Consider the following 9,645-nt stretch of genomic DNA (forward strand, 5'->3'; position numbering starts at 1 on the left):
AAGGGTATACCATCCTAACCTCTCCAAATAGCACAACTGACTTGAAACTGACTTGAAGTTTTCAAATACCCTAGCCAACAGGGGACATTCCTCATTTAAACCACCACAGGTATTGTCTATTCATTAATTTTCTCTAAGACAAAACTGTCCATTTTCAAAGTAAGTCCCTTGAGACACAAAATATTCTTTGTGTCTTAGGGGACACAAAGGACATTCAATTCTGCAGGGAAGCTTGTCAAGTGTGGTTCTGTTTTTTGCTTCCGCCCTTGGGATGTCCAGGCACTGCTGCACACAAAGCAGGGAAGGGTGGAGCAGAGCCGAGTTCCCAGGTCCTCGTCTTTTCTTGCACAGCAGGAGAGAAAGGATAAAGTCCAGAACTGGTGGATCAGCAGGATCTAGGTCTGATAGTGAATGCCAGGGGATGGAGGGAGGTCTCCAAAGATTTCAGTGTTACAGCTCTTTTAGAAAACAGCTCTCTTGGATGATAGTCAACAAAACAGCTTGTGTACATATACTTAATTTGGGGTGAATCAAGAGCTATATATAGAACTCTAGAAAGTGGGAAGGGATTCTTCTCAGGTTGAAGTTTCATTGGCTGAGGTTTAAGGTTCTGAAGACGTGTGATTTGCATGCAAAGACATTCTAGGAAGCTGAACCTGTATTTCGCCAAGGTAATCCTGACATCCTGGGGTAGAAGATTAAGGTCAGGCTCCCCAGATCAACTTAAAAGGCTTCAGGAAGTTCCTAAAACTGACCAGCTTTTCTAGGCCCTTCCTCCCAAGCATATATAAGCTGTAAGGCCTGACAAGAGATACTCTCAAAAACCAGGCCTCTTTTCTGGAAGAAGCAGAGATCAGACGAGCTGGCTAGAGGAGGCATAGAACAACTGAGCCAGCTGGAAAGAACATTCTCCAGCCTGCTGAGTGGCCTGCAGGTTATGCATAAGTCCCTATTCCCAGCTTTCGTGAGCTGTCACTCATGCTGTGGTGAGCTGTGGTGATGTAGCTGCCTTTGAGTCATTTCTGCGTCTGTAACTAACTTCAATAAAACTCATTGATTTAACCAGTTGGACTTTGGTAGTATCCGTACTTAGGTCCGTGGTCAGTTCCCTATCTGTGGTGAGTACACATTTGTTAACAGCTTTGTAGGGATGATGTGACACACTATAGGGCCCTTCCTCCTATCAGAACAGGGTCCTGCTCCCATGAAACTCTATTTTCCAAAGAGGGTCAGCCTCAAATATCACCACGTGGAGAATTAGCCTCTCAACACAGGCATGAGGGCATAGTAAACATAGTATGACTCTCAGAGCATTGGCATTTGCCAAGTTCTTTACAGTTGACAAGGGCCATTCCCACAGGCCATATTATAAAAGATACAGGACTGGGAAGGGCCCAATGCCTACTTAGGAGAGGGCTGAGAATCCAGACCTTCTGCCCACCAAGCTTGCTCTCCCTTGTCTGCCTCAAACCGTAGAGTCAAATCTGGTCATTTGCAAATAATGAGGGAACAGGGCTGAGCCTCACACCCTTCTGTAACACAGGGCAGAAGAGGAAAAGAGGCGTGGGTGAGTTAAGGATTGCACACAGGCAGATTCTGGCTGAGTTGTGCAGCCTCTGATGAACCCAGAAAGGACAAGCCGACCTGGAACCAGGCCAGCACTTGGGCGCTGGGGCTCTTCAGGTTTAAAGACCCTGAAAATGTCCCAGCTTTCTTAACTCTGCATCACTTACACCTCCCTGTGCCCTCGCAGCCTCTCTTTGAGCACATTTCTTTGCTATTTACCGAGGACCAGAGTGCCGCTCCACCCACGCAGGTCCCATTCCTGGAGTGATTGATGACCGCTGGACACACACAGATGGACGCGGAGAGCCGCGACTGCTCCTTCGTGCGCCTCAGTGGCGGCAGTGACGTGATTTTTCTTATGCGTGTTGGCTTCTGAGTGCTCGTCGAGCTCCCGAGCGTAACCAAACCCAGACAGGCTCCGTGAGATGAAAAATAAAGCGCGATGTTTATGATGCCATGAAATGCCTTCTTTTTTTCTCCTAAAAAAAGAAATGTATTTATTTCTGTGCGTGTATGGGTTTGCGGCGAGTGCAGAAGGATTAAGCCTTTGAAACTGTCGATTTATATCCTTGAGTAATGTGAGGTCTTTGTCTTGCTGGAGAGAGCTTTCCAGATTGGAAAAGCGAGAGTCAGGCCCTCTGCTCCATCCCAGGGGGCTCATTTGTTAAGGATTTAAGGAGCATCCACTGGCTAAAACTGGGGCACGGGGCCTTTGAGAGAAGCTCCATTGTTGCCCTAGTGAAGCCTGGGGTCTACAAGTTGAGTGGCCCAGCCCTGGGGAAAGGAGCTTCCTGCACAAGGATAGGGGAGGGGATGCTGAAGAATACAGAGGAACAAGCTGGGGTGGGGGGTAGGGGGGAAGCAGGTGGATCCCAGCAGCAGAGGTGGTAACCTCAGAAAGGGAGGTGGGTGGTGTTCAAGTAGCTGGGCCCCACAAGGAAGGCAGTACTCAAGGCACCTAGGTCTGAGTTCAAATCTCAGCCGTGCTTCATCTCTTCTGTCTTGCCAAATGGGGAATAGGAGTGGGGGGAGAAGCTGTGGCCTCCTCAGCAGGTCTATGGAAGGGCAGTGCTGTGGTGGCAAGGAGTGAACAGCAGTGCCCCCGAGTGCAGGAAACACTTGGGAAAGCATCACCTCCTTACTTTCTTGAGGCATAAGTAGAGATGGGAAGAGAAGGCAGAGCAGGGGAAGCCATTTGTTGATAGTCAAGGAGGCACAAATCTTCACCTTGCAGAGCACAAAATGTAAGATGTGTAGGTCTCTGGGCATGGTCAGCCTCTGGAAGGGAATCAACTGGATGATCCAGAGAGATACACAGGGAAGACATGTAAGAAACTTATAGACAAGGGACAGAGTGGTGTCCAAAGAGCCTATAGTGGCCCCTGTCAAATGTCCATATGACGATAAGGGGCTGAGGCGAGGCAAGGCGTTCAGCCTTCGCTGAGGAGGCTACCTGGGAGGAGGTGGAGGTTTCAGGGGCAAGACCAGTGCTCACAAGGGGCAATTTTCTGAGTTCAGTGTTATCTGTCTCTATAGAGCTTGGAAGATGAGGATGCGTAGAAGAGAGGTGGGTGGGCGAGTGTGGACCATCAAGAAAGGCAGTAGAAAACAAGAAGGATGAGGGTATCTGGGAAGCTAGAGCAGAGCAGCTCAACTCAGCAAGGGAATTGGGGCAGCTCTATGGAGAAGACCTGGTACATTGAGATACATAGGATGGCTGGAGGTTGGCAGCCAGGAAGGACTCAGAGGGAGAGTGCTCCAGGCCTGGAGTGGATGCAGGCACAGGCCTGAAGGATAGGGGCAGCTCCTGAGTGTATACACAGGGCATGAGTGGGAATTCAGACCAGGGAAGAGTAAGTCAAGCAGGGGGACTAAGACATGACTTTGGATGGGTTTGAGGGACAGCCTGGGAGAGGTAGATCCTTTAGCACTCAGAGACCCAGCTCCCGGGCTCCTCTTACTGGACATATGGATTGACCTTTCTGAGTGGGTTCCCCTCCCTATGAATGAAGTTTCTTGTGAGAACGTCCTTCTGTTTGGACAGATACCGAGGGCCTCCTTGAAACTGGGCTGAGTTGCAGAATAGAGAAGATAAAGACCCTGGCCTCATAAGGACACAGACTAGGATGCAGTGGGGAAAATGGAGCACGGAGAGGGCAAACAGGTAAACAAGGTATGACTGGGGAGTTATGTGGGACAGCTGGTGATGAAAAGTTATCTACAGAGTCCCTACCTAGAGACAAACATTGTTAGCACGTATCTGGCTATCTCATCTTATTCTCTATTCAAAAGCAGTGGATGTCTTAGTTGCATGCAAGAGGAAAAACTCTGATGGCTTGGAGTATACAGGCAATCAATGCTGTTATGTAACAGAAGAATATAGGACAAGGCAACCCTGTTCAGCTTCTATGCTTTCTCCAGTATCAGCTTTCACAAACCAATCAGGAAACAGAGCCTTGGGGCAGATCTTTGGGAACCAGAGACTCTCTGGGTTACCCTCCTTGATGGTCATCTCCCTATTCTGCCACCTGGCTCTGTGGTCTCTACGAAATTTGGTTGAACATTCATTCCACTTAGTAAATGATTCTATATCACACTACTAAAGCACACATGCGTGATCCCAGCATTCGAGCGGCAGGGAGGAGGGGGATAAGCAATTTAACACTATTCTTGGAGGTATCTTGTTACAGGGTGAAAGAATCTAGTACATAGCATGACCTTCTCACTGGAGGACTCTTGGCACAGTCCTCATCCATGGAAAAATAAATCCCAGATCTTCCATCTGTAGAGACAAATTGGCAAGAGGGAGAGAGATAAGAGTTCAAGGCAGTTCAAGGTCAAGCTCTATCGATAGGAGGATGCCTAAATGATAAATAAAAAATAAAAATAAATAAATAAATAAATACAAAGGAAAGAACATGGCTAGTCCTGGGCTTTTGCACCAGATGAATAAGAGAGAGAGAGAGAGAGAGAGAGAGAGAGAGAGAGAGAGAGAGAGAGAGAGAAAGGAAGGAAGGAAGGAAGGAAGGAAGGAAGGAAGGAAGGAAGGAAGGAAGGAAGGAAGGAAGGGAAGGAAAAGGAAGGGCATGACTGCTCCTAGGTAGGTGGAGGAAAATGTTTATAGACAAAAGGGAGAGCACAGCCAGAGGCAGGGACATGTGGGAGAATCCACCAACCAAGGGGGACAGCCTGAGCCAAGAGAATGGAATCGGTGGATTATATGGCTGGATTATATAGGCAAGGGAATGGCAGGCATTCCCTGAGCTAGAGAAGTTCAGGATAGAGGACTGAGTATTCCAGCCATACCCTGTGACAGGTCTGGACTGAGGGATGCAGGGAGAACCTGGCTGCCAGGTCTGTTCTGATATGTTAAATAAGCTCTCAGCCCTTTGTCCTGGGTTTGATACCTAGCAACGCTCACAAGGGTCAAGATAAAAGCTATTTTGTCTTTCCCAGGGAAAGGATTGGAAGCTATAAGGCTTGTTATGGTAAAGTGAGAGAATGTGAGTTAGGGGAAGCTGGAGCTCTGAGGGTCAGGAGATCTTGGGGACAAGGCTTCCAATACTGGTTTTTGGTTTTTGTATTTTTACAGGACTAGGGATGGAATCTCAGAGCCTGTCTTGGCTCTGGAAGTACAGTTCCCCTAGACTCCATCTCCAGCCCCTGGTCTCTGCACAAGTTTGATGGACCCAGAGAGTCTGACCTCCCTGTCTCTGTGTAAGGCTTGTCTATTTCCTTTACTATTTTGTAAATGTTTTTATTTTTATTTTGCTTTGTTCTGTTTTAGATGTGTGTAGGTGCCTGAAGAGACCAGAAGGAGCCTTGAGACCCTTTGGAGTTGGAGTTATAGGTGCTTGTGAGCCACCCACATCGGGGCTGGGAACTGAACTCTGATCTGTTGCAAGAGCAGTAAGATCTCTTAACTCCTGAGCCTTCTCTCCAGGCCATCTTTCTTTACCATGATAACAGGGGAGGATAGAAGGCCCTTCATAAAGACGAGGAACAGGGAAGGGATGGGATTTACCCAGGGTCCTACAGCTATGGTGTGTAATACGGGTTCAAGCTCAGCTCTCTGTCTTGCTTCAAGATCCTTTCCTGTGACACTCTGCATGACATTTGACAATATGTGTGACTCCGAGCATCAGACAGAGAAGTGGGACGTGGCAGGGGTTGAGTATTAGTGCCATGGCTTTTTGGTGGCTGAATATAGAGGTCTCCAGGAAACACTTGTCAGAGGACTTTTGAATAGGGACTTCCAGGAGACACTACAGTGTTTATCAGACTTTCTGATGAAGATGCCAGGAGGCACAACCAATAACACACTGTCTAGGAGACAGAAGAAGACCTCAGAACATTTGATGTATTCATGGTACCCTGGACTGTGGAGTCAGACCAGCTGCAGAACCTTGGGCAAGTTGCTTAATGAGAGCAGATGTTTGCTGAATGTCTCCTCCCTCTTCTTTCTTCCCTTTGGGGGTTAAAAAGAAGAGAGACAGGGCTGCTGTCTTCAAGTCTTTAAAGCTTCATTTGACTAAAAAGGTGCTGCAGGCACCATAACCTGGTAGTTACCAGCTGAGCCCTGCAGATTGCCAGCCTGGGCTCCTTTCCTAGTTCTACTGGGTAGCAGTTTCCAGATCTCAGGCAAGTTGCACCCTTGAGTGTGTCCTATGAAACAGATCACAACAGCATGGAGCCCCCAGGACTGCTGTGGAACCTGCTCTGAATGGCAGCCAGATGCTCCCACGCTGTGAGAGTGTCCTGTACTCTTAGGGCCTCAGAATGTAAAATGGAGATCAACTCTGCCGCTCACAGCAGGTCAGAGCTCTGCTCCGTGTCCTTGAGAACTGCTCACATCTTTCCCCTGCTGAACGCATTTCAGTGAAACTTCTGTGCCTCAAAGAGAAAACAGAAATCCTTAAAAACAGCTCCTGCAGCCCGCTCATGTGACTTGGGACAGGACAGACTCATGTAGCATCCGTAGCATCCTTTGATTTCCAGCTCACTGCACGCCACCTCTAACAACCTTTGAAATTCCCTGCATGCACTGTGCCCTCTGCCTCTGGCTTCCGGGCCTTTGTCCATGCAGTTTCTTCTGCCTAGACCATTCTTCTCTTCTCCTGATATATCTCCAGGGGTCTTTCAGTTTTTAGCTTAAGCATCAAATTTTCAATGAAAACTTTTCAGAGTCTCCAACTGAAGAAGGTCCTATTCTACTCTTTCTTTGTCTCTCTTTGCATGCCTGTAGCATTATGAATAGAACCCTGGGCCTTGGCCCACCACTGTACCCAGCCCCAAACACTTACGCTTATGACACATCGTTCTCCTCTGCGATAGCACACCCTGATTATTCATGCTATTAGTTAGCCTCATGAGAGCAAGGACAATCCTGCCTTACTCACTGAATGCAGATGGCCCCTTGCTCAAGTGCGTGACTGCTACTTAGGAGACATTCGTGGGCTGGATGACTGTACTTCCTCAGCACCACAACTGGGCAGGGATGCCTGAAGCACCCTGAGCTGTGTGACTAAACCTAGGGTACTTGAATTGAAGAGGCTTTAGGGGGCAGATATGCAGCCCCTGATGATCACAGGGAGAACTCCTTGCCACCAGCCTTCAAGTTTGCAAAATTTTCAGGACACCAGCCAAGACGCCTGGCCTCTGAGATTTGATTTGTGGAGAGGTGTGTTAGCACCTGAGAGAAAGGGTAAGTGGGTGGACACACCAGTGTGGGGGATGGGCTTCTGTAAGGGAACAAGAATGAGGGTGTAACATGAAGGCCTGGTAGAGGCTCCCAAGGCTCTTGCAAGCTGCAATTTTACTAGAACAAAATCAAATCCCTAGTCAGATTCAAAAAGCAAAAAAAAAAAAAAATGCCCTGGAGTACCAAGCCAGCAAAAAGACAGGGGCTAAAGAAGCAGGGCGAGTCTCTTGAGCAAGAAGTGGTAGGTGGGTTCTCACTGCGCACTGAGGTAACCGTGAATCCTGGGAGCACAGAGGGTCAAGACCGGCACACTGCTAAACATCTGTTCCACAGACTTGTGTATAACATGCTGCTGATGCCTGTTTCTAGGATTTTTGCCTTTCTATTCTCACTCAGCCTCAAAGGTCCAGAGAGCATTCTGATAGCAAGGTCACTAGAATCCAGAGGCCAGCACGCCTCTTTCCTACAGCTAGCAGGCTTAAGATCTCATTGCCAGCCCTGGGCTCACCAGCAATCAAGGGCAGGATGCTGGTGAGTTTCTCCCCTGCCAAGACGCAAATCCCTTGGAGGTGCACAGAGTTATTTTTGAGTCTTCTGTGCACAATCTTATCCCTCGTTTCCAGGAATTGCATTGGCACCCGAGGCTCTTGCAAGCTGCAATTTTACTAGAACAAAATCAAATCCCTAGTCAGATTCAAAAAGCAATGAAATAAATAGAATTGCATTTTTCATTTTGCGTCAGGACTAGGAGACACACCCACGCGCAGCTCCAACGTACCTTGTTTGTCATCCTTTTAGAAAGATTATTGGTCAGTTGGAGGCTTTCCTTTAAACCGGGACACCTGGGGGGGGGAAGAGGTAAACAAAGCTCCCTTCCCTTCCCAGAGTTTCTGAAGCCAACTGCTCTCTTTGTTGTTTGTTTCTTCAATCTGCAGGTCACCCCTCTCCAAACCTTTCCCCTACATGTTTTTCTCAGGAAAGAGCAGAAACTGAGCATCTAGAAAAGCAGGCTTCCATGGAAGAGCTGACTGCCTGTAGCCTCCAGTGGATGGAGAGGGGCCTTTCCGATGGCTGTGGGGAGCCACCTTTCCCCACAGCAGGCTGGTGCTTAGAGTCCACAGATGGCACTGGAGGCCTCCTCTGCCCCCCAGCCTTTTCCTTTTATGCTGTCTCATTATGCATGCTGACCTCACCTGGACCTGCCTGCACTTCCTCAGGACATGGTGAATGGTCTTGAAACCTTCAGATTGACATCAGTGTCACCAGCCTCAGCTTTGCCCTTCACAGCACAATTTATTTCCACATGGCCAGAAATAAGATTTTTTTTTTAGCTCTCTTCTTTCAACCTCACAGTGGGTCAGGCTCTGGCCATAAGGAGGAACAAGGTAGACGTGTTTTCTCTTTGAGTACCGTGGAGGTTGAAGGATGATACCTGTGATGTCAGAGTCTAAGGAAAGATGCTCAGAACCTAGACTGAGGTTACCCAGCAAATTAGACCCAATGTCTCTGAGTTCTCTGTCCATTGTTCCACAAAGTCCGAGATTCAAGAGAGCCCTTCCAAGCCGTGTCCTTGGCAGGGCAAGTGGAATGAGATGTCTGGCAGAGCTGAGCTCTGTGGCAGAATGACAAATGGCTCCCTTGTATTGCTAGGAAGTGGGTTCTGGGAACCAGGGCAGCAAGCAGAGCCATTTGTCCACCTCCCAGGCTCCAGTGCAGGGAGTGACAAGGAGCAGGCTATGGGCATCCTAGCTCATTACTGGCAGGGACTGCCATGAGGCAACCAGCACTTCAAACAAACAGGAAGTCTAGCCATTCCTGAGGCTGAGGAAAGGTAAAGAGCATCCTTTTCCTTGAAACTACACTAAAGCCAAAACTCCTCAACCTTATAATCTAGACATGTGTAATCTCTTAAGTACTGTCATATACAGGCTGTGGTTAGATAGATTCTCATTTCTAGGTGGCAAGAGAGTGCTCAGCAAGGGCCTGTCAAAGCCTTAAGGCATTTATACTGTCTTCAGAATTCTCCTTCTACAAACACACCCTATAAGACAGCAGAGATGGAGACAAAGATGTGTGCTGCAGCATTAAATTAGATCCGGTCTCAACAGTCCACCATTGAGATGCAACAGTAGACTGTGGTGTCTCCATCTGGTAAATTATGAATCATTAGAAAATGATGGAAGGAATTCTAATGAAAGAAGGAAATGCTTGTGACGGTGTCTGATGAGAACAGCAAGGCGCACAGCTGTAGACGCAGTAACCTTCCAGGCGCTAAGCTACGCTTCGATCTCTGCAGGCAATGCTTTAAACCATTAAGATTTATGTTTAAAATTACGTGCTATGTGTGCATGTGTGCATGTATGTGCACGTAAGTGTAG

At 48.0% G+C, this 9,645-nt stretch overlaps 1 long non-coding RNA gene across 1 annotated transcript; it reads right to left on the minus strand.

The window, feature by feature from the left end:
• Nucleotides 1–442: 442 nt before the first annotated feature.
• On the minus strand, nucleotides 443–8,389 carry Gm16013. Its single transcript, XR_388799.3, has 2 exons — nucleotides 8,046–8,389; nucleotides 443–2,045 (listed from the first exon to the last, which is right to left on the minus strand). It is a non-coding gene; the product is annotated as a predicted gene 16013 (long non-coding RNA).
• Nucleotides 8,390–9,645: the final 1,256 nt, after the last annotated feature.

Source organism: Mus musculus, chromosome 11 (assembly GCF_000001635.26).
Source record: "Mus musculus strain C57BL/6J chromosome 11, GRCm38.p6 C57BL/6J".
NCBI classification, from domain to species: Eukaryota; Metazoa; Chordata; class Mammalia; order Rodentia; family Muridae; genus Mus; species Mus musculus.